Below are 26733 nucleotides of genomic sequence, written 5' to 3'. Positions count from 1 at the left end.
ATTATTATTTTTTCTTTTTTTTTTTTTTGTCCATACAAAGAAAATTGGAATCAGTTCAAATCTTAAGTTTTGGTCAAAAACAGCATTACATTTATGTACAGGATATAGCAAAAATTCTAAAAGAAACATGCAGCTTCTGCACTCTGAGATTGTAACTTTCTTAGAAGAGTCTGTGTATTTTCTGAAGCAATTATTCACCATTCAAAAAAACAAAACTAAGTTATGTGGTTTGACCAGGATCTGCAGGTAATTGGGTCAGAGAATAAGCAGGCTAGTCTAATCCTTGTGTAAATGTTATAAGCTTGTGTAGACTGTAGGAGGCATGCTGTATAAGATGTAGTAAAAACAAAAAACAAAAAAATACTGTTCAACACCAAAATGTGAGAACACATCCTAAGGTTGAAAATCAAGCTGAATTTTTTGTTAAATGACAATTGTAATGCAGATGTCTTTTTCTAATTTCTACCACAATGTTTGGCTTCTTGCCCTGTAAAAATGTTAATAAAATTTTATTTTTATGTTCATGTTAGAGTATGTTAAGTATTTTCTTGTTGTGGGAATATGGCATATAACACATATATATATAAACACAGGGACCAGCGCTGTCACTGAATGAATTCGCCTCTTCAAGTTGATGTGGAGATAAAGGACGCTTGTTTTATTTGTGGCACAGAGATGACATGTTTCGGGAGAGCATTCTCCCTTCCTCAGAACAAAAAAGTGCAAAAAAGGCGAATTCATTCAGTGACAGCACTGGTCTCTGTGTATACCTTTTCCTTTTTTTCCTTTCACATTTATGGTTTGCGGGCCCCCAGTATGGGAGCATCCCGCCAATAAGGTACCACCAGCTTGCAGTCCTGATATTCCAGCCCACGATTGAGGATCCCTCTGTGATATATACCCTATTTAGGATGGTATGCTACAAACCCAAGTGGCTACAAGGTGAGCACATCACCACTTTTTACTTATTCATTTGTGCCTCTGGTGCCTTGAGGCGCCTGTGCCTTTGTTTTGTCCACTTTCCTTTCCAATACAACAAATATACATATCTACTGTATGGCTTTGTGTAATGTGGTCATCCAAAGGAATGGATGCATTAGAATAGAGAACTAGAAGAAATATTAGGTTATATGATGCCAGCCAAAATGTATTTAGGCTGACAGCCATAAGCGTGAGGGATAACAGATAACAGAAGCAATAAACATTAATAAAAAGCAAAGGTGCTCAGTCCTCTGATCATCAGATTGTTTTATATTAAACAGTTCTATGTAGGGAGACAGCACTCCTACACACCAGCTGGACTATGTGACTGTGCATAAGCTGATGTTCAGGGATAAATGTTCTCTCTGCATTATCCAGCTACTCACATGATGTAAACACTATAGTATTATATAATAGCTGGCCAACTAACAGTATTAAATTCACAGTGAAAACCCATTTCAGAAAATGAACCAAATGCTTTGCTTTCCTCATATTATATATACAACTTCATAAGAAGACTATGAGTTTCAAGCTGTTTCCCACCATATGTTTAGCACCCACTGGGACACTAGTGTCCAATAGAAGGGGGATTTTGATTGCTAAGGTTCTTCTTTAACCAGATGACACAATAAGGCTATGTTTAGACAGAGTTTAACAGCGTCCATTGCATAGCAACAGATGCTGTTAAACTGCCGGCCACTGGGCAGCATTCAGCACGTTCCTGCAGCCGATACCTCTGTATCAGCTGCAAGAAGGTATTTTTTTACAATTGACTTGCAGGCACCATTGGGTGTGCCCGCAAATCAATTAACCATTCACTTCAATGCAAAGTGCCATTGACTTCAATGCAATGCCTGCAGTAAAGAAAGGACATTGATTCCATTGCAATGAGCGTCCGTTCTTTACTTAAAAACAACATTGTGTGAACATAGCCTAGGGGTGTGTTCACAATGAGGAATCAGTGAGGAAATTGAAGTGAAATCAGCGCTTAATTTTCCGCAGATTCCGATTGAAATTCTGCCCATAAAATATGAACAGAGCAATGTCCCATTGAGTTCAATGGGATTTCTGCTCTGTTGTTTACATAGCGGGATTTTGCATGCAGAATTTTCTGCCGCAGATCTGCTTTTCACCCAAAGAATTGACAATGTCAATTCTCTTGCCGTATTGCACTAAAAAAATCCTATAGAAGTCAATGGTGCTTGAATTCTGCTTGAATACAGCTTAAATTCCAATCGAATTTCACTTGAATTCCGCAAAATAGGCAAGCAGAAAACTTCCTCTTTAATTCCTCATCTATACCTCGCCTATTCCTCAGTGTGAACATATCCTAGGGAGGCATTTTTATATAGCCACAGCTGCACTAGGCTGTTCCCACCAGTCCTATAGATTTTGAATGGAGTAGCAGCAAACATGCATGATTACAAATTTCATGTCGAAGTTGTTAGCTTGGATTGATACCCAGCATCCAAATGTTAAAATGAAGCAATTTTAACTAGCAAAGGCTTTCCATACACATTAAAAAAATTCGGCTGAACACATCAATTTCAGCAAGACAAACCAATTATCTTATGTACCTTAGGCCAAAGAAAACCTAATCTTTTTGTTCCCTCTGGGAAGTTTCTCAAAGTTTCTGGTAGCGACTTACTTGCCACTCCACATAAAAAATATATTCACAGACAAGGAAGCCACACGTGTATATAGGGGGGGGGGGGGGGGGGGGGTCTGTCGTCAACTATTGAAGGTGATGGAGTGGACTTTACTAAGACCAGAGTCTCACACGGTGTACAACTCATAATAAATTGACCACTACAGTGGCTGGCCCGCATGCTGCACTTTAAATTTTACACAAGCTCCTGAGCTAGTATACATTTCAGTTAAAATATGCACTAACTCTCTAGTGTATATTGTAATAAATAAAATGCTGCTAAGGCCACACAACCTTCTCATCATGCTCTTTCACACTTTTTTACACTTGGCTATCTTCACACACACACTGAGTAAAATATAAGCAAAATACAACAGTATAATAGGTATAAAACATGGTTGTATTTTGAATCTAATAACGTGCTACATTAAAGTCTAAGGAAAAACAGCTATCTAGGCACTACACAAATATATATATCTTTTACAATGAGTACACAGACTAACTTTTTTCTATAGACTTTACTGTAGCACATTATTAGATTCAAATTACAACCAAGTTGTATGCCTATTTTACTGTTGCTTATTACATTATTAGGCTATGTTCCCACTTTGCAATAAGGCTGATGATCATTATTAACAGCCGCCTATGTTACAAGATGACGGCCTATCCCGATATTATCACAAAGTGGGAACATAGCCTTATACTGCTTTTATCAAGGTCTGATCCAATCACAGACTGGTGAAAATTCATGATTCTTGTTTGCAAATCCCCTTCTCTACCTCGCTAACCAAGAAGGACGAAAAGGAAGCGGCATGGCACATAGGGTGACGAGCCCTCCCCTAGGGACGTAGCGAGGGGGGACAAGGGGAGGCAGCTGCCCCTAGGCGCACGGCTATGGGGGGCGCCAGCCTTCCTGCACACGCTACACACACCATCCCCCTCTGCTTTGCCTGTTCTTAATCAGGCAACACTGGTGTTACCGGAGGCTAGGCAGGAACAGGGCCTGGTACTTGGGGGAGGGGGGGGGGGGAGGTTGATATGGAGTGATGGCCCCTTACACGCACAACAGACAGGCAGGCAGAACGCTGTACGGGGCAGACAAGAAGCACCTCTCCCCCACCTTTGAGCGTCCTCAAACACAGCCTCCTGCACTGTATGCTTGAATGTAGCTGGGAGCAGGTCCTGGAGAAGGAGATTCATTTCATTCTGTGGGCCCTCATTCAAGTATGTGTGTACAAAAAGTATGTGTGTCAGTATGTATTGTCTATGTGTGTGTACTGTGTACTGTATGTATGTATGTATGTATATATGTGACTGTGCACAGTCCATATGTGTGTACCGTGTACTGTATGCATATATGTATGTTCTCTGTGTATTGTCTATGTGTATATGTGTACTGTATGTAAATATGTATGTGCTCTGTGTATTGTCTATGTGTATGTGTGTACTGTATGTATATATGTATGTGCTCTGTGTATTGTCTATGTGTGTACTGTGTACTGTATGTGTATATGTATGTGATCTGTGTATTGTCTATGTGTATGTATATATTTATGTATGTATGTATGTATGTATGTGCTCTGCGTATTGTTTATGTGTGTACTGTGTGTTGTATGTATATATGTATGTGACTGTGCATTTTCCATGTGTGTGTACTTTGTACTGTATGTGTATATGTATGTGCTCTGTGTATTGTCTATGTATGTGTGTGTACTGTATGTATGTATATATGTATGTATGTATGTGACTGTGCATTGTCTATGTGTGTGTATTGGGTACTGCATGTATACATGTATGTGCTCTGTGTATTGCCTATGTGTGTGTGTGTACTGTATGTAAATATGTATATGCTCTGTATATTGTCTATGTGTGTGTATTGTGTACTCTATGTATATATGTATGTGACTGTGTATTGTCCATGTGTGTGTATTTTGTACTGTATGTATATATGTCTGTGCTCTGTGTATTGTCTATGTGTCCAAGACCCCTGACTTCTAAGAAGATTTTTCGGGGTTAAAAAGGCGTCTTATACGCTGGAAAATACAGTAAATCTTAAGGAATAGATAGTATTGCTAAATATTTGCTTGGGGTCACCAGATATGAGTGGAAATATTCCCTTTATGTGATCCATTATATCAGACGCATCATTATTAAACAAATGAATCAAGCTAGCTATCAACCACGTATACCCAGCTAATACATAATATCTGAGACACTGTTTGTCTATGACGTTACTATCTATGGCAACAGATTGAGTTGGTATTGATTTAGAAATATGATGTGGATACCTGATGATTTATGGCCCTGTGTTCAAACAATGTTACATACTAGAATCATTAATATGTATTGTGCACTGCTAAATCTGTACATAGAGCACTTTCAAATGATTAGGAGGTACACTAAACGGAGTTTAGAAAGGTTTTAGGGGTAGTGATTTCTGACAGCCACAAATTGAGTCACCAGTGCAACCAGGCAGTAGGGAAAGCAAATTGTATTTCCCTGGTTTCTTATTACTTCTGGTGATCTGGTGGTCAAGTTACTGACTCCTCCTCCCATTGCTTTAATTTTAATTCAGGCTATAGCTCACAGCTCTGGGAAGCGCATATAAATCAAGACCTTATGGATATTAAAAGCAGCAATTATATATCTCCAGTTCCTAACCATTTTATTCATTTATCTGCCTGATTTTTTCCAGGGTTCTTCAGAATTAATCCCTGCTCAACAAAGTCAGGGCTGAATGTGCAAAGAATTTTAGATTTATATTTCTAATCATGTCTTTCAACTTTATTAAAATACTGAACAAATCACATTTATTTTGTCATGTCCCCAAAAGTCTGAACATTAGAAACATGCAGAAATGTAATGCTATGAAAGCTAATGCTTGTAACACACAACTGCATACAAAAAGGAGTGTTGTAGAGACACAAAGCGGTAGGGTATTTGCACTAAATACAGACAAGATGGAAGAGATTGCAGAGATAACAATGTTATTAAAACCTTAGAGGAAATGGTTTATTGTCCTTGCAATAAATCATATTACAATTCTGTAGGTTGTAGATGTGGCCAATAGGGATGAGCGAACTTTTGAAAAGTTTGGTTTGATCCGGCGAACTTTCGTGAAGTTCGGATTTGTACGAACCGAACCTAAAACGAACCTTTCTATAACGGCTGAATAATTGCAGCTACAATAGTGGGAGTCTGATAGTGAAAAAAAATTAGCCAAGGTGTAAGTGATTACACGGGACATAGGACACAAAGTTCCTTGGACCCAGTAGGGGGGAAAACAGACATTTGACAGTGGAACCAGCAGCAGTAATAGTACTGTATTGGACCCAGTGTGGTTGAGAACAGACAATTGACGGAGGAGTAGGAGGCAGTAGCACTTGATTGCACCCAGCCCAGTATGATTGAGAAAAGACTATTTGAGAAGTAGGAGGAGGAGGCAGTACCTGATTGCACCCAGGCCAGTATGGTTGAGAACAGACAATTTACGGAGGAGGAGGATGTTCGGCCTTGGAGTGGTGGCCTGACATCATTGGTAAGACACCGGGGCAGGTTGTACTTCAGTCAAAGCTGTGGATGGTTGCAAGCTGGTGGAGGCAGAACTTTTGCAGAACTGGCCCCCTAAAGCACCGGGGAGGTGACAGTGGCAAGAATGGGCTAACTTTCTGATGGTCTTCTGGGGGAATGTTTACCCAATGGGCAGTAACAGACATGTACTGCCCTTGTCCATAATTAAAGGACCAGACATCAGCACTGGGGTGCACGGTCTTGGACACCAAGAATCCCAATGAGTCGCCAGCATTTTTCTACACAACTGTGCAGTGATGGGACAGCTGATAAGACTTTTTTTTTCTAATTTTTTTTAATAAATTCGATAAGCTTGAATACTGAAGTTGCTTTCATGTGTCTTGGTTACTACTCACAGACAGCTGTCACATTAAATTTTTGATTAGGCAGCACCCAGGTATATCTGAGGAGACTAATTTAAGGTCTTACCCTAACAGGGGTGACGTCACACATCTTGATATTCACAGAAAACCAGGATACAAGGCATTATAGGAGTAATAATCCCTTGTATCCTGGTCTATTCTGTGAAAAAAGTACAATTTTGAGTTGCCGTTGTTATTTTTACCAGATTCGTAACAAACTTTCTCAAAGTTTGATTCGGTACCAAACTGAACTTTTTGCAAAGTTCGTAACGGTTTGGTTCACTCATCCCTAGTGGCCAATACCCAATCAAATGCTCTTTAGCCTCTGTATCATACTTTTTCTATGGTGTGTCTCTATTGGAGCTTTATTTTTCTTGTAGGAGAAAGAAGGTATCAGCACTCAAAGATCTCCAGAAAAACATATGGCATATGCTAACAATATTTCATAAATGTATATAATACATGGTATAAATTCTGTGTGAATTGCAATGTGGATTCCTCATCAAAATCTGTATGGAATTTACACCAGAGAGAAGGCGCAGATTAACCCTTTACCCCTGGTGTACGCCTGTCGTATGCCCAGCTAATCCACAGGCAAGGTAGGGGGTGTGGCAATGCAGAGAGGAGGCGCTGTCTCCTCCTCCTGCGCCTCATTAATCATGATTTATGGCTGCTCATGATACAAATCTACACATGCTGGAGGCAGGTGTAGATTTGTTGCGCTGGCCAGGTTTATTAAGAGGCATGCACCTTTTAGTGGATCTGGTGGGGGAAAAGGGGGCGAGGCCTAATTTAAGACTGGCTTCCCCAATGGGAGAAGAATGAAACGCCACATTGTAGAAGTATTACAAATAGTCGCTCTAGTGAATGCCAAAGTTTAAAGAAGATCTATTGAATGCCACAGTTTATCCTGTTCCAATTTCAAAATCCCAGGATTCTCTCCATTGATAGCTATCCTGAAACAGACAGCAGGAAATATGTCTGGAGCACTCCTTCACCATCTTCACTGGTAGCAGTACGCAAACAGCAAACACCAGAATAAGGCCACACACCTCACAGACCATCTGGGAACATGGGGAGACAGGGACACAGGACTCTGGACTCCATCAGGATGCTGAGCAGGTGAGAAGGGCTCAAGCCCTGCTACATGTTTGTCCTGTTCTTCCCCTGAGACAAGCATCTGACTCTCCATTTGTGGCACTATCTATTTATCCAAAGGATTACACCGACAACTTTGCCATTACAATAAGTATCGCTACATTATGCACTATTGCTTTGCAAGGCTTACTGGCACAAGAGGTCTGAGTGCAATAATAAGAACACTACTATCTGTAATACTTCTGCAGTTTGGGCCAAAATATATGAATATCATGGAGCCCTGAACTTCCACTCCTAGGGGACAGTGGCAATATACCATCTTTAATTGTTTGTGTTTTATTCATTAAACAGTGCTTTGCATGAAGGACTATTGTTTATTTTAAACTCACAATATACAGTCATTTATGTATTACTTTAATACATTTTCCACAAGGGCCCTGTGGTCATTATATTCCATACTAACCATTTTATGTGATAGTCATCTTCATACGTTTATTTTATATTACTTGCTACCGAATAAATAAAACACCACCCTGCTGATCTCAAACTACAAACCAGTTAAGAATGATCATTCTTTTCTAATCCTGTACCACTTCAGGTGTGCCTACTTAATGGGGCTTATCCTTGGCCACGGGTCCTATTACACAGTCAGATAAAAGCTCAATCAATATTATAAACCAGCGCTGATCTGCAAGATCTAGTGTTCCCAACACTACAGGAAGATATATAGGGCACTCAAATTAATCTTCCAGCTCCTTACTTCCTATCAAAAGAACAGCACAGAAGCAGGGCAGTAAGGTAAGTATTACACTGGAGGACGGTGGCTGATTGCATTAGTAGAGGGCACTGTGACTGGCAATAATTTCAGGCAATGTTATTGGCACTAATTGGGGCATTACTGCAGTCACTGCTGTGGAGAGCCTGCCTAGTGCTGGGAGAGAACACTTGCTGATTATTACTACTAATGCCAACTTCCCTTGGACACCTTTGATATACTTGCATTTATAGTCTAGTGAGGCACTATATATACTATTAAAATACTATTTTATACTATTGTACATGCAAAGAAAAAAACACACAAACGGCGCTGCATGTGCAGGTCAAAACACACTTTGGAGAAACATGCATATGTGTGCAAATGCACGCTCACCTGAGTGGGTCGTACACAATTAGGCACGACTCTAATAAGCGCTCTGGATCAACGGGGGATGCTGCCTTCCACCTTCCGATTCTCCAAAGTGGATCCTCGGTGTCAGTCACAATAGTGGTAAACAGAAGAGGTTGGTGGGATTTGTCTGGCGCAACCACCCCTATTGGAACACCGGCCACGTTCCCCTGTAACTTCTCTGAATGAGGAGAACTCCTGGCACTGGTGTGAAGTCAAATTCAGGCTTTTATTTGATGCAACGCGTTTCGAGGGTGCAATCCCCTCTTCATCAGGCATAATACAGGTAACAAACAACAATCTTTTATAGTAAAACAGTAATGGATGACCCGGAAGTGCTTTCTGCTCTCTAGTGACCTCTGACATCATCATCCCACATTACACTGATACTAACAAACATTTGGCTAAAAACACATATCTTTCAACCGGAGATTGAATAAAATAAAATAAAATAAAAATAAAAATAAAAATACAAATACACATCCTGAGGATGAGGATGATGATATGAGGATGTGTATTTTTATTTTATTTTATTCAATCTCCGGTTGAAAGATATGTGTTTTTAGCCAAATGTTTGTTAGTATCAGTGTAATGTGGGATGATGATGTCAGAGGTCACTAGAGAGCAGAAAGCACTTCCGGGTCATCCATTACTGTTTTACTATAAAAGATTGTTGTTTGTTACCTGTATTATGCCTGATGAAGAGGGGATTGCACCCTCGAAACGCGTTGCATCAAATAAAAGCCTGAATTTGACTTCACACCAGTGCCAGGAGTTCTCCTCATTCAGAGAAGTTACAGGGGAACGTGGCCGGTGTTCCAATAGGGGTGGTTGCGCCAGACAAATCCCACCAACCTCTTCTGTTTACCACTATTTTATACTATTTACATATTTATTACAAGCACTTAATGCTTTGTTGCATGAGATGGTCTATTGATATTTAATATAAGTTTATGCTTCATAGCTTAGGTGCTGCCTATACAGTAGACCGCAATCAATACCATTACATCTACAGGGTTTTGGGATTCCCCACTTCTTTTGTCTGATTTTAATTGTGTCTGGTTGTGTGTATATGTTTTTATTTAGTCATTTTGCGTATATTTCTCAATAAAGCATCTTAAAACATTCATGGGTATATATAGGATACTATCTCTCTGATTACCCTATGAAATAGAATTAATTTACCATAGTAAAGTGGTGCCTTGGATTACGAGCATAATTCGTTCTGGGACCCTGCTTGTAATCCAAATCCACTCTTAAACCAAAGCAAATTTTCCCATAAGAAATCATAGAAATGCAGACAATTGGTTCCACACCCCAAAAATAATGATTTATTATTCTGAATAACATGTAAAACAGGTGAAAGAAACATTCAGAAACAGCAGAATATGTGATATTATAAATTACTGTAAAGTAATGGAGAGGATGTGAAACACAAGGGCTGACAGAGACTGCAGGGAGCATTAAGGAATGAGCAGGGCAGATGTGGGCACATACATGCAGAACTCTCTGTCCGGGAGAGAGGGGTTACAGCTATGAAGAGATTACCCCTACAGTTCTGTCCCCTGATGTAAGCCCCAGCCTGAAGTAGATCTGCTATGATTTGGAAGGTGAGGGAGACTTCCTGGGTCAGAGTACAGTGCTGTAGACCCCGCTATGCAGACCATGCCCCTTCTCCACTCGAGCTCCCCCCCCAGTACAGGGAGCTCTTAAACCAAAGCAATGCTCTTAAACCAAGTCACAATTTTGAAAAACTGTGAGCTCTTAAACCAAAACGTTCTTAAACCAAGTTACTCTTAAACCAAGGTACCACTGTATATCTTTGGGGATATTTGACCTTCTTTTAGGTAAATTGTACAGTACAGCAGACTTTACTTAGGATGTGGCTGCCACAGTTCAGGGAGGGAGGATCCCAGACTGCTCTTCAAGTCCCCTATAAACTGCAGAGCCATTCTATGCTTAGTCAGCTATGAGGATGGGGGGAAGTGCAGTGTGCAAAACACTTTGAGTCTGACCAATGCTTCATGCTTCATAACTCCCCCACCACCACTGCAGGTAAAATATAGGCTTATATGACAGACATTCAAAAAACAACATCTATGTAATGTATGGATAAAGTGCGTCCACTGGCTCAAAGAAGGATGTCACAATCTGTATTACCATTGGATTTTTTCAACTTATGTATATAATTGTCATTTATACGTCATTTGATATTCTGTCTATGCTATTTACATCATCTCTAGCAAGCTGCAATATTCATAAACGTATTAAATATCTCATATAGGTCATAAAATCTCTGAAAACCAGGAAACCAACCACAGCCTTGATTTAATTATGTATAACATATTCTGTGCAAAGGACAAAAAGACAGATATTTGCTGAGCAGCTATAATTACCTTTGCATGGAAAATAGCTTTTATGTGTGATAAAATTTAGCAAGTGCATTATTATGAGGTGAAGTACTGAAACATGTACAGTAACGTATGAGATAATGTTTAGCTATATAAGACAAAGCACCTAAAGTAGAGATCTTAAAGGGGTTTTCTAGACTTAGAATAATATAGCCAATTTCTTTCAAAAACAGCTCCACTCTTGTCCTCAGTCTGTGCTTGGTCTTGCAGCTCTGCTCCATTGAAGCAAATAGAGCTGAACTGTAGTTTTGTTTATTTAATCCTGTATAGCCCCTTTACTGACATGATACATAAATGAAATATGCTACAGTCTATCGATAACAGGTGTGGTTGTCTTTGGGTGTCTTAGAGTTCATAACAATCACCGTGGCTGGGGTCTTTTTACCAGACCTCTAGGGGTGTTACACCAATGGATAATGTCTTATTTCTGCACACATCACACATCTACATGAATGTCTCCTGGATGGTGTAATGAGGGGTACCCCTGATAGTAAGGGTCAACGACTAGTACGGACTTCTTTAAAGTGTCACTGTCGTTTTTTTTTTTGCATAATCAAAGTCAAAAGTTCAGTAAACTGCCACCACTGTGATTTGCAGAGAAAACAATAGGAGCTGTGAGTAACTATGGGCCCTAGCAAATTGGCAGCTGGCTGCTTTCTGTGCCCTCAATGTAACTTGGGACTGGCAGTTTTGTATTGGCTGTAAGCTCAGCTGTTCTTGGTTCCTCTGCAGGTATGTGGTGCATCTTCTTTTTGGTGCTGTGGTTGGGGAGGCTGTTTACCCTTGATGGGTTATTAGAAAGTACCTGAGCATTGTGGTGGTTGGAGCTGAAGTCTGGAGTCTAAACCAGACTTTCCACTCTCCTTGGGCTGGCACAGTGCAGATGGGGGTTGCACTTAAGCAGGCTGGTGCTATTAGTCCCCCAGAGGACCCCTTGCTTGTGTATGTCTCATGGATGGTGTTGTTGTGGTGCCTATCATCTTTTCCTAAGGTACCTACAGTTTCAGTGTTTTGGTAACCAAACATGCAGCCATAGCTTTGTGTGTTCCAAATTAAAAGCACAGTGTAAACAAATCCCAGTATAAAACATTTTGACTTAAAATGTTTAGAATAACTTACCAACACTTTTGAAATGGATCAGTGGAACACTACAAATACATCTATGGAATGCTACAAAGCAATATTTAATGCTTCATCCCAAGCCAAGGCAGAAAGTAGAAACCAAAGACCACCTCTTTCTGAAGACCATGCTTATGTCCAGACTTACTCTAACAGATTTTCAGTTCCTTCAAACACTTTACGGCCATATTTTGATAATTCCGAACGTAAATAAAGACCATGATCATTGATCATCATAATGATTAAAATATGCCTATATTTTCACCTCAAAAAACATGAACATAGTCCTAAAGCTATAGATCAGGGATGGGGAATCTACAGTCCTCCAACTGCTGCAAAAGTAATATTCCCATCATGTCTGGACTGCCAAAGCTTTGGATGTCCAAGCATGATGGGAAATATATTCTTTTAAGAGCCGGATCAACGAAGGTTCCCCATGCCTAATCTATACCAAAAGGGCAAGTATTTCTTGGTTTCTGTATGCCATTGTAAAGGGCTACCCCCTCCTACCCCCTCCTACCACTCAAGCAATATCCTAAGTGGATCCAGGAACAAGAATTCAAGTTGATGAGATTTCTGCTATATCCCTCACTATATACCTGAGGTGGTAAGAAGTATCCAATTTCTTTCATATATAGATGCATATGGAGATTGTCACATATTTAAGTTTTCGATACAAGGGGTTTTGTGTAAAATATTTATTTTAATTATAGAAGTAAAAGTTTTACCCCTTTCAGTGATATTTGTTCTCATTTTGTAAGGGTGTAAAGCATGTTTACCTTCCTCAAAAGAGGTCGTGACATTCAGTTTTCAGTGCACTAAATAAATGTTAGAATCGAATGACAGAATCTATAGATTTATGAGTAGGTGTAGATGACAATACTACCCATATGTTAAAATTAGTCATAGACAAACCAGACTGTAAAATGCAGATAACTGAATACAAAAATAACACTGGATTTGTGACAGTAACTGCTTAATCTATAACTACTGAAGATGGAACAAATTGCCTATGAAAAAAAATAATCAGTTCTCCTTCTAAAGAAAGCTTAACAAAGACATTTACATTTTGGGTCGCATTAAAATACATCCGCTCAACTTTTGATGCACAGTAGAAATTATTGGGAACTAGTGCATGCATATGAAGTTTAACAAACATTATAGCAGACTGTACAAAGTACCTGAATTATTTTACAGGTGCATGGACTGAGATGTGTAATCTGTTAGCCTGGCCCCTTGAAATCCCTGTTAATGCAAAGGATTACACCTTCAATACCAATCCAATATCAGATGTCAACACATCATTCTGCAAACAAGTCATAAGCAATGTGCAGCACATCTACATGCGCTAGACGCTGTCTGTGCATTACCCTGAACTGAACTACAGCTTTGTACGAGATGATTTATTAGGTTAACCCTTTCCATATGCCCTACAAGTCTTCTCTCTGTATTATATTGTTTACCATTTAATTGAATGACTGTCATAAAACAGTACATTTTTGGAGCTGAAATAAATGGCTGGCTTCATTTTACAATCGAGTGCTCTACAAGGGATGAGGCACATACCGAATGGCATCATCAGTCACCTATTTACCAGACAGTAACGTGGACTGCTACACCAGTGGTGGAGGGCAAAGCTGCTGTACAATTTGGTTGAATGTAAGTGGAAGGATAATATTATCACACATAGGCTTCAGCTGCTCACAGGTACAACTCACATATATCAATTATTGTCGTTCTCTTTTTTTTGTTTCCCTGCACATATCAACATAATGATTTGCAACATTGAATACATTGAACATTTTAAATAAAACATGCACTGTGTTTTCAATTTAAATGTTAACCTGATTGTGGAAGTAGAACTGCCCTGGAAATGCCGAAAAGGTGCATTAACACGCACAGGATCCGCAGGAGATTTGATGGTGCAGATCCACAGCAGATTTGTGGCACAGATTTGATGCTGTGTTCAGTTCTTTAGTTACATTTATATCTGTGCCATCAAATTTGCTGTGTATCTGCTGCGTATCTGCACCATCAAATTTGCTGCGGATCCTGTACGTGTGAACACACCCTGAGGCCGGGTTCACCCTTTGTAAGACAGCGACCGTTCTGTGACACAACTGGCCGCTGTCAGTGAAGTATCCGCCTGGCGGTACGGCAGTACAGGCTGGATGAACTTCGCTTCTTTTGATTTGGAATGCCTGCATTCCAAATGACCATAGCAGACAATATAAAGTGTGCCGGAGTCACACTTTACATTGTTTGCACTGTCAGTTTTGTGCGGCCGCTATTCAATGAATAGCGGCTGCACAAAACTGATATGTCAGTTTTCTATGCAGCCACATGGAATCCCGGCCGGAGTGTATACAGAGTATATACACTCTGGCTAGGATTCCATAGGACACAATGTTAATTTAATTTTCAATAAATAGCATCTGGTGTTGAACTAAAGCCTTAGGCTATGTTCACACGACGTATATATTCTTAAAAGTAAGGCCGTTGTTGCAATCCTCTTGTCTTGTTGCAATCTTTGTCTTCTATGGAATCCCGGCTGGAGCGTATACACATAGTATATGATCCGGCCGGGATCTCTCGCGGCGTCTTAGATAACTGACATGTCAGTTTTCTGCGGCTGCTATTCAGTGAATAGCGGCTGCAGAAAACCCTGTCAGTGCACATTATGGAGCTAGTGGCTTCGGCTAGTCATCCATAGTGTGCAGTTGGGAGTTCTAATGCGGGCGCGCACTGATGCATCAGAACTCTGCGGCCCTAAAGATCATCTGACCGGTACTGCAGTACCGGCCGTGATGATCTTTTCAGAGACTGGCCATTCCATGACCCCACGGGGTGACAGAACGGCCGGTCTCTTATGTAGTCTGCACATGGCCTTAAGAAGGATTCCATGGACTTTAGGGTAGTATTACATGGGCAGACCCATGCACAATAGGAACACCGATCTAATGCCATAGATCAACACTCATTTAGGAACCCTATTACATGGCTCGACTACCATACAGGTGCGCACAAAAGACTGTTGGCTTGTTTGTACGTTACCTGGTGAGACATGCTGCAATTTTTATGCTTACTTCATGTTAAAATCTGTATGTACGAAACTTTCCTTCATCCTCAGCGCCCCATGTACTACAGAGGGTCCGTAAGAAAAGACAAGACACAAAAGTAGAGTGCACTCCACAAACTCAATATATGCTAAATCACATGACAAATTTTTATTGAATATCATAACAATAATATAACAATTCAATAAAAAAAATTATGTGATTTAGCATATATTGAGGTTGTGGAGTGCACTCTACTTTTGTATCTTGTCTTTTCTTATGAATACTTGGTTGTGATATTCAGACACTGAGTGGCACCCCTTTGTTGGATAATATATTTACAGGTTGAGCCCCCTATATTTATTAAAGCCATGTACTATAGAGACATTTCTTCAGGTTTCTTACTTCTAATCTGCTGATTGTTTTAATGGTACCATTTATACATATAATACATTATTTTTTAGGGTTATAGTTAAACTCATTTTCAGCACCAAGCTCTTGTAATGTACAAAGTGTGTTTTGCTGGACAAAGAAATTTCCTAGACCTGTGCTACCCACACAATGATGTCATTAATAAAAAGGTGACATAAGGAATAGATTTGCCCACACTGACTATTTCAAACAGAGGGGAAGGGCTCAGGTTACCTATTCTTTACTCCTAACATCTGCCATCAGTCACTTTGTGAATGCATCATTGTATTCAGCGGTAACATGCTCAAAAGATAACAAAACATCACTCACTAGTACACAAGAGTTCACCAAATATGACGACTTCCCAATCATATTTCTATCGCAGGGATTATAAAATCGCAGGTGCACAATGTTTACCTATCTACATCAACTAATAAAAAATGCATTTCAGTGTTTACCAAAGAACGTAATATCTGTGCAATAAGACATTACTTCAGCAATGTTTAACAAGGGAAGACAATAGAGTGAGGGGGATAAATACAATTAGGCCAATATGTATTTGTATACTAATGAAAACTGTCACTATGGCTTCTGGGTCATGCAAATGTCCCTGTTTGTTCCTTAAGCATCTGTTGTCTGTGCTTGTTGTAGCAAGGCAATAAAAAGGCAAAACTTAAATCTGCATTACACAAGCCTTACCAGAAAACAATGGCTGCTGGAGAAGAGGAAACTGATGCAGCTGATTCACTGTTCTTAGATCGATATACAACTCGCCACAATGCAAGACTTGCAATGCAAGGCTCAAAAATAAAATACTGTAGAAAACAATTGGTGAAATAATTTGACCATTGTATTAATGGTTGGGGGTGGATTTCCTTTGTCTCTACAGCTCCATTCACATGTTGGACCTATGTTTGAGGTATATTTCAAGATACTGGTAAAAAGCATGTATACTGTGGAGTATCCAGTCTATTTACCAAAAGTGTAGTCTACTGCGAAACAAATATATACATTTGAGACATAGACTGAACCGTGCCAGAGGTACCTCCTGGATCTTCTTGTATTGCAAAAGATTAATGGTTGCTGGTCTTTTTTTTTCTACCACTGAAACTGCCTGAAGATGGCACTGGTTCTGCAGTGGCGAATGGCCAGAGTACCCCATTACTATTTTCATGCAGTGTGTTCTTGTTTTTGTTAAATTCTGGATGTTATGCTACGTTTACACGGAACGATTATCGTGCGATTTTGTACGATAACGATCGAATCCGAAGGATAATCATACGTGTAAACGCAGCGAACGCTCGAACAACGAACGAGAAATCGTTCATTTTGATCTTTGAACATGTTCTTAAATCATCGTTCGCAAAAAATTTGCAGATTGTTCCGTGTAAACAGTCGTTCACCTATATTACCTATGTGCAAGATAGGCTTAAGCGATCGCAAAACGATCGCAAAACGAATTTTACGTACGATATATCGTTCCGTCTATACGCTGATCGTTATTAAAAAAAATCGCTACGTGTAAAATCATTCCGTGTAAACGCAGCATTAACCCCTTAGCGACCCATGACGTATCTGATACGTCATGGTGCCGCTCGGGGTGTTCAGAGCGGGGTCCCGCCGGGACCCCTCTCTGAACGGCACTGATCCCGGCTGACATGTGCATCCGGGAGCGCCTCTATTAGCCGGCGCGGGTCCCATTGCCGCGCCAGCTAATTAAGCCTCTAAGTGCAGCTGTCAAACCTGACAGCTGCACTTAGAGGCTTCAGACCTCACGTCCCTGGTGTCTAGTGGGACGGATCTCCCCCCCCACGATGCGATCGCGGGGGGGAGATCCGTTCTTCTGCCCGTGCCGGGCCTCAGCGTCGGAATGACGCTGATCCCGGCTCGGCAATAGATTGCTATGGCCTGCAGCAGGCCATAGTAATCTATGACCGATCTAATCGATCTTTGCTGTGTATATACACAGCATTGATCTCTATGAGAGATCATTGCTGTGTATATACAAGCCCCCCAGGGGGGCTTCTAGTTACAGTAAAAAAAAAAGTAAAAAAGTGTTTTTATTAATAAAAAATCCCCTCCCCTAATAAAAGTCCAAATCACCCCCCTTTTCCCATTTTATAAATATAAATTAATAAATAAATAAATAAATAAACATATTTAGTATCGCCGCGCGCGTAATCGCCCGAACTATTAATTAATCACATTCCTGATCTCGCACGGTAAACGGCGTCAGCGCAAAAAAATTCCAAAGTGCAAAATTGCACATTTTTGGTCGCATCAAATCCAGAAAAAATGTAATAAAAAACTATCAAAAAGTCGTATATGCGCAATCAAAGTACCGATAGAAAGAACACATCATGGCGCAAAAACTGACACCTCACACAGCCCCATAGACCAAAGGATAAAAGCGCTATAAGCCTGGGAATGGAGCGATTTTAAGGAACGTATATTTGTTAACAATGGTTTGAATTTTTTACAGGCCATCCGATACAATATAAGTTATACATGTTATATATCATAGTAATCGTAACGACTTGAGGAACATGCATAACAAGTCAGTTTTACCATAGGACGGACGGCGTAAATGCAAAACTCCCCGAAATCAAAACAAATTCATTTTTTTTTTCAATTTGACAGCGCATTTTTTTCCGGTTTCGCAGCATATGTTATGGAAAAATAATGCCTGTCATTGCAAAGTACAATTGGTTTAGCAAAAAATAAGCGCTCATATACGTCTCTAGGTGAAAAAATGCAAGCGCTATGGACTTTTAAACTTAAAATGGAATAAGCAAAAGCGCAAAAACGAAAATAGGCTTTGACCTTAAGGGGTTAATGCTTATAATTTGCTCAGCACCCTGGCATCAAGTGTCAAACGTTATTTTCATTTTTTTGTGTTTTTTTGTTATCTTTAATAACCTTGATAAAAGGACTTGATAAAGACCCAACTGATGGTTATTCCTACATGTTGGGTAAATAAACACCACCATTTTTGAAGAGTTGGAGTGCTTGTCAAGATATCTAAATATTGGAAGTAACACTTAAGCCCCTATTACACGGGGTGACTATGAGGAGCAAACGAGCGCTGTCAGCTATTACACGCGGCAGCAGCGAGCAGCGAACAATGTTGAAAGACAAGCGATTGCAACAATAAGCCAACATCGTTCATGTCAGCTGATCATTGCCATCTATTACACGGAACGATTATTGGCTGAAACGATCGAATACGGCCAATAATCGTTTCATGTAATAGGGCCTTACGACCATATTAGGCTCTGTAAGTTTAGTTCACTAGGATCATAGGGGGGTCTAAGTATAACTTTCCAATATGTACAGTTTAGCACGCCATTACCATACACCTGTCTGTATGGAGCCTAACTCAAAAATGTTGGAATATGGAAATCTCCTGTTATGTAATAAGCAGGTTACTTCTGCAGCTTGACATTTTAGCGAACATAATTCTTTGTCAATTTTTTTGCTATGTAAACAATAGCACCTTTCATTGTATATTAAAAATGTATCCTGGTCAATGCAATGGGCTTTTATCAGACTTAACACAAGGTAAAAAAAAAGATCACTAAAGAAGAATCTTTTGATCTCTCTGTTTCTCTCTCTATACATACACACACGCACACACATGCACACACAAACACAATATATAGCTAATGTTCACCACTCACAATGTCTACTTTAACAAACTAAAGCAAAATATTGAAATGGTCTTCTTTAGAGATGAGCAAACCTCGAGCATGCTCGAGTCCATCCGAACCCGAACTTTCGGCATTTGATTAGCGGTGGTGCTGAAGTTGGATAAAGCCCTAAGGCTATGTGGAAAACATGGATATAGTCATTGGCTGTATCCATGTTTTCCAAACAACCTTAGAATTTTATCCAAGTTCAGCAGCCCCCGCTAATCAAATGCCGATCGTTCGGGTTCGGATGGACTCGAACCCGAACCCGGTTCGCTCATCTCTAGTCTTCTTGTAACAATTGTCCTGGACAGTTCCTGTCAGGGTAAGAGCAGAGAGCACTGTCAGACTAGAATGAAGCTCTGTTTCTTGCAGAGCATACAGCAGCTGATAAGTACTGACAGAATTGAGATTATTAAATATAAGTAACTTACAAATCTGTATAATGTTCTGACACCAGCTGTTTTAAAAACTATGAAGTACCCCTATGAAACTATAGTAAAATATTGTATATGGCTATCTAGAAGAGAGTGTATTGGCACATCTTGGCAGGCAGGCCATTATCCTAACCAATATATTTTATAGAGCCAAAACTTAAAAAAAAAAGTCAACATGGTAGCTTGTGGTTCAGGGATATTATGTCAGTGGTTGTGAAAGGCTATACAGAATTTGACAGGTGGGACATACTTAGTCTACCAATTCCATATTTGCCCTTAAAGTGTTTTTGGGACTTGTTTATTAACAGTCTATCCCAATGCACAAGTGAGCAGTGGCTGTGTAAGTTCCAGTAATCCACAATGGCCATTGCGCTGATGCTTCTGCTTCTTATATACAAGATAATGGGTAAAATGTACATCGGGCTGCAGGGTCTCCCACTGGCCATCCTTTTGGATATTGGCATGTTTATTGTATGTTTTCAGGTGGTATTCTGTATGGATTATTTTTACATCCCTGGGCATACCACTGTTTATGTTATTGATCTGTATTGCATGGTTTATCCTCTGTGATATTGGTCAAGGGACAACACATATGATTAGTTATTATACACATTTAGGGGACTCTTTTGTGGGATTGCATTTCTGTATTCTAATGATTTTATATGCACATTATATACACATTTGATAAATATTCACTTTACATGGTACAAATATTGAAGATGCATTAAGGTGATCAATGGCAGCCTGTAATAAATAAATCTTTCTGTGCAATACAGTGCATAACTCTGTGTACATGATACAGGCCTTCATACAGTAGGTGTTTTAGTGGGATTTTGTCATGTTGATAAAATCTTGAAAGTCACTGGAATCCATTGGTCTTAACTGGGTTCTGTTATAAAACCAATTCGGTCATGACACCAGTACAAACATAGGTTGAAAGAAAAATGGAGATATGCCTTCCTCCTTATTATAATACCAGGCAAACTGCCATGGTGCCTGTCCCTCCCTGAATGGTGAGTCATGCTGCAGTCTTTCTCATTCATTCACAAAACCATTAAGCAACATAAAAAGGAACTTACAGATAGAAAAGTCAGTGCAAAAACATGGCTACTGGACTCAGAAAAATATGAATATTTCACAAAGTAAGTGATTGAGATTACACATAACAATTATAGAACCATAGGGGGAGATTTATCAATGGGTGTAACATATAGACTGGTGGAAACTGCCCCCAGCAACCAATCACAGCTCAGCTTTCAGCTCTGGTAAAATAAAAGAATAGCTGTGATTGGTTGTTGTTGGCAGTTTACACCAGATAAAATTTTACACCCTTTGATACATTTCCCCCATAGAATCATAAAAACAATCATCAAAATTGGCAAAAAAACAACAACCACATTGTCCATCTTGCCTGCTATATATTATTTTTTAATCTCAGGGCAGACATATGTTTATTTCGGGCATGTTTACATTCAGTTACTGGGGATTTACAAACCACCTCTGTTGGATATTTGTCATCTACTACTCTTTCAGTAAAATAAAAGCCTTTTTTACACAGGCAGATAGTACACAACAAATAAGTGCTGATCAGTGAGACTGACACTGGTGTGCAGAACCTTTACAAGGCTTGTTGAATTGTGCGGCCATTTATATGCTTTGTTATTTGCCACACATCCCCTGTTTACACAGTTTTATCCGTAACTTAATTTATAGGGCCACAAAAAAAGATACAATTTGCAAATCAGCTTGTTCATTGGCTGATTGCCAACTCTTTTACACAGGTTGATTATTGGGTACATGAGTGCTCATTATTAGGGGTAGTGCGCCGTTAGCAATTATTCACAGAATAACACACATTACAAAGTTTTACAACTTTTTAATGTATGTTATGTCTGTGAATCGCCCCCTTCCCGTGTCCCCGCACCCCCGCATGTGTACCCGTAAGTGTGGTGTGCTATACATACCTGATCCGTGTCGACCGACCCCGTCCGCCATCTTCTTCAAAGACGTCATCTTCGGGAGGCCAGCCGACTCCTGCCGGCCCCCCTCTGCCGCGTCATAACTGTGCTCAGCCACGATTGGCTGAGCACAGTTATGCTCAGCCACTCGCAGCTGAGCAGCTCATGACGCGACACACGCTCAGTTATGCTCAGCCAATCGCGGCTGAGCAGCTCATGACCCTGCAGAGGGGGGGGCGGCATGCGGGACGGCTGCAGCGAGTCGGCCGGCCTCCCGAAGATTGCATCGACAGAAGATGGGGGTCGACACGCGTCAGGTATGTATATCGCACCACACTTCCGGGTACACGTGCGGGGGTGGGGGGACACGGTAAGGGTGCGATTCACAGACATAATATACATTACTAAGTTGCATAACTTTGTAATGTGTGTTATTCTGTGAATAATTGCTGAGTGCCGCACTACCCCTTTAATAATCGGCTGTGTAAAAAAGGAAGTTATGGTCAAGACCTGGAGTTGTTTTTTTCATGTGGATATTAACATTATCATGATCTTCATAGATGATATAAATAAGTGTGAGAGGGTCACATTGAAGGATTCTGTGATCTCATGCTATATGTGATTTCTAGGGTCAGAATACACAATTTAAATATACCCAAGAGATTTATGTTACCAGGAATCTGGCACAACATTCTAAGGAATGAACCACCAATGTCATTGTCTCTTTCTTATATTGTTGACTTCCATAACAGAATTCTTTTAGTGGTGGGGGTCCCAGCTATCAATCCTTGCAATATGCCATCAGAGTCTTTGCTTGGATAAGATTTGCACTTAAATGAGAAGAATAATTTCCCTTTATTGAACTAGTATTTAGGTCTTAGCAGATATCGTGAGAAATGAAATATGCTTAGAGGGTTCCAGTACCAGGCACAAGAATGTTGTAGCGACAGCACCTTTTGTTCAATGAGTATTCAAGCAAATACAGCAGTACCCTTGTTATTTCCTTTACCTATCTCCAGAACTTTTGTTTATTTGGTCGAGCTGGCATTAGATAAAACAGAACACAGATCTGAAGAAATGGTTCCACTACAACCTCAGAGGCCTATCCAATGACATGCAGAACACATTTCAATAGAAGAAGATCTTATAACCTCCACAAGAGGGAAATGCCCTGGCCCTGATGGGTTTACAGCTCACTTATGACACATTTTTCTTCTTAGCTTTTACTGTTCGTAACAATAATGATTAATTCTGTTTCAGATGGGTTTTCCTTACACCACAAACATGAATGGTAACATTTACTGCGATACCAATAGATGACAAGGACGCATCACATAGGAGCTAATTATCTGGCTACGTTTTCTGATCAATGTTGAAGTGAACAGCTAATTAATTTGCCCCCCAGCTCCCCAATGTAAAAGACAAGGACCAAGTAGGTCTTAAAAAGGGAAGCATTGTACCTTACCTTTCTCCTTATGTCATTGCACATTTGGATACAAAAATGTAAAAATTTATAGCTGTACTTTTGCACTTATAATGGCAATAAAATACAGAATTGGAAAAAGGGAAGCATTGGACAGCACAAACAAAACTCTGTAAATATAAATAAACGATTCATCATACAATATGTGATTTGTCTCTATGCCAAAAAGATATCCAGCTTGATCCACAGACTCTGTCTTAATATGGATAGGCATTAGATCTTTCAAGTTCTGTAAAATCTTTCTCTCTATGGCCTGGATCAGGGTCAATGGTATGTTCTCTTTCATGTCATTTTAAATGGGGCAAAACAGGGTTACCCTCTATCAATCCTACCATATGATATTGCAAAGGAGCGTCTAGCGGATGCCCTAAGTAAAGGCCCCCACATTAGATATATGTAAGTCGAATCTGCCACTTTGACAGATATCATATGTATGTGGCCAACTTATATCATCCTGAAATCTCCAATATACATATAAGTCAGAAACAACATTAAATGCCAATGAGTAAATGCCAAGTAATGCCAAGTAAGTAACCTCAAATTAAATTGCCTTAAAGATTAAATTACTACCTTGGTGGACAACCTAAAGAACTCCTTTTCTTTCAAAAGGCAGTTGAAGTTATCACCTATCATGTCGCCTCAGCTAAAAGACTAAGGGCCCTATTCCACGGGACGATTATCGTTTGGATAATCGTTAACGATTAACGATCTCAAACGACCGCTATTGCGAAAGACCTGAAAACGTTCACTCATTTCCATGGAACGATAATCGTTACTTATGATCGTAATTGCGATCGTTTCTCTTCGCTATTTATTCGCTATTGCGTTCGTATCTATTGAGAACGACCGAACGATGTCTTATTCAATGCGAACGATTTGCGAACGAGCAACGATAAAAATAGGTCCAGGTCTTATTAAACGATCAACGATTTCTCGTTCGGTCGTTAATCGTTAACTGCATTTCAACCGAACGATTATCGTTCAGATTCGAACGATTTAACGATAATCTGAACGATAATCGTCCCGTGGAATAGGGCCCTTACACATTCCTGTCCCTCCCACACAAACTCTTCAAAAACTGAAATTGTTTCTATACTTTTTGTTAAACAGTTCCCTTTAGGATTTCAATGGCCTAAAATGGAGAACAGGATCATTTCTTTGGGGTTCCCTGCAAAAGCAATGTAACCACAAGGCCTTAACATGATCCAATTCAAATCTATCTGACCCTTAAAAGGCATTAATACATGTGGTTCATCTGTCATTGTTGAACCTTTGTGGTTTTAGTTACATCTATTAGTTTCACCTATTGCCTCTTCTATCTCAAAAAATATGATTATGAAAAAAACATATTTGGTTGGCTAACCCCTTTAAGTAACATGTCATGACTAACTACTCTGTTTTGTTTTTATTCATTTTATAATGCAGTGAAACCCATGAGGGTTTAGTATCTATTGTAAATGAATAGCTAACTTAAGGAGTGTAATAAAACAGAGCTCTTAATACATTATAATGCCAAACTGCTGTACTTAAAGGAGTGTAGTATAGACTGTAAGAATCAGCATAGATTAATGTCTGCCAGAGCTTTTTGTATGTGTAACTGAAGCCAAAGCTCTCTAGTTCTAGACACTACTCACTACATGAAACACGTCTACATTACCTGGCTATTTCTCTCAGCCTGATCAACGTGTTAACAAAGGCAGTAGTCCTTACAGAATTATATGCGTGACTATATAAAGGATGCTTGCCAAATAAACCATGACTAATTGTAAAGCTGTGAGACAACATCAACATATACACAGATGGAAAGGGTTAAAAGCAACTGTCCTGATACACTAATCACCACAATCTAAGATAATTTCTGTCAAATGACAAGGCAGGAAGTATTTTATTAAAAGATTAGAGAATCGGGTAACAAAACCCACTAAAGCTTTCTTGTCTGTGTCTGTGACTGGATGGCTTCCCATTATAACAGACATACAAATCATTTGGCTCTATTACCAGGAAGTGCTGGAAATTCAGGACCTTGGAGAGCTCCAGAAAACGCCCATAGACTGACATACTATGAGCTGCACCAGACGGATAAAATATCAAGTCTTCCTAGAAATAGGTGTGCATGGAAGCCGACAAATCATTTCCATGTTAAATAAAATTAACCCCCTCTGGCAGAAAGCATGTTGCCTTGTCATTTAAGTATCAGGCTTAATAACCACTTCTATGCCACATGGGGGGAGCTCTTTTCAGTACAAAATGACTCTGGGATCAGGAAAATAGCAATTTATCCTGTTTTGGCTCATGTATCTAATTGTTCAATTAACCCCATAGTCACCAAATTGCATATCTGAGGCGTTACAGGGTTTATTGATTGTAACTAAACAGACTGGCGAGCATCCCCTGGCACCTGTTACGTGTACATGATCACATATGCATACTGAAAACCATCCTGATGGCTAAACTGAAGGCTTCAAAGAACTTTTACTTCCAGGTAAAATTAATAGCAATAATCCTTTTTATTAGAGTGATAAATTACACATTGACTGCAGTTTATATATCGTCAACTCTACTATATAAGCATGATATGCTACAATATGTACATATCTGTCTATCTGGAATATAGGTCACTATTATTACAGAGTACTATGATTTACATCCATGCCTATGACATTCTTACATTTCCTGTTCTCATATCTGTATCACCGCTGCAGATGCATCCGTTCCAGTTTACACTAAGACATTGATACCCCAGTGTAGGTTTCTGCAGCTGACTAGATGACCCCAGGTAGGTTACACTTTCCTTTACATGCTCCATGGGACTGGGGGGAGGAGGAAAGGATCTCAGGACTTACTGAACTGTAAGTAGACAGTATACAGAGTAAACGCCCTTCCAGTCCCTAGTATTACAGCTAGACTGTATGAACAGACATGCTCACAGCCTGGTATACAGCACCATGTACAGTAGTAGTAGCATCTGCTATAGGGAAGGTTGCACTGATGGGAAATGCAGAGGGTGAGCAGGAGGAGAGGGTTAAATGATGGTCTCCCACCACACACAGGGCTGAGGGATGAGCACTGGCTATACACTCACCAGGACCAGGAATCAGCAGGCTGTGCTGGGCTCCATCTCTGCTCCAGTCTGTGGACAAGGCAGCTGAGGAGGGGGCGGAGTCTGCAGCACACGTACATACAGCTCCTGAATCATTCACACTCAACCTGCGTCACGTGACCTCCCCCACATGCATAATGCATCAGCAGCAGAGTGCTCCAGAGAGGGCCAGGCATGTCTACTGCAGGCAGCACAGGGTTAAGGAGCTGACACATATCTAGGTTATAAAAGGCAATGTCTGTTTG

General features: G+C 40.0%; 1 protein-coding gene across 1 annotated transcript in view; it reads right to left on the bottom strand.

Annotated features, from left to right (window-relative positions):
- The window catches only part of SLC7A14 (solute carrier family 7 member 14), a 78433-nt gene extending 51911 nt beyond the window's left edge, over positions 1–26522 (bottom strand). The window contains exon 1 of the mRNA XM_069973817.1: positions 26471–26522. The gene's annotated coding sequence lies outside the window, so the exon portion shown is untranslated. The remainder of the gene's footprint in view (positions 1–26470) is intronic.
- Between the last annotated feature and the right edge of the window lie 211 nt (positions 26523–26733).

Source organism: Dendropsophus ebraccatus, chromosome 6 (genome assembly GCF_027789765.1).
Source record: "Dendropsophus ebraccatus isolate aDenEbr1 chromosome 6, aDenEbr1.pat, whole genome shotgun sequence".
NCBI lineage: Eukaryota > Metazoa > Chordata > Amphibia > Anura > Hylidae > Dendropsophus > Dendropsophus ebraccatus.
The sequence above is the reverse complement of the archived record's forward strand: the minus strand, read 5'-3'. Positions and strand labels throughout refer to the sequence as shown.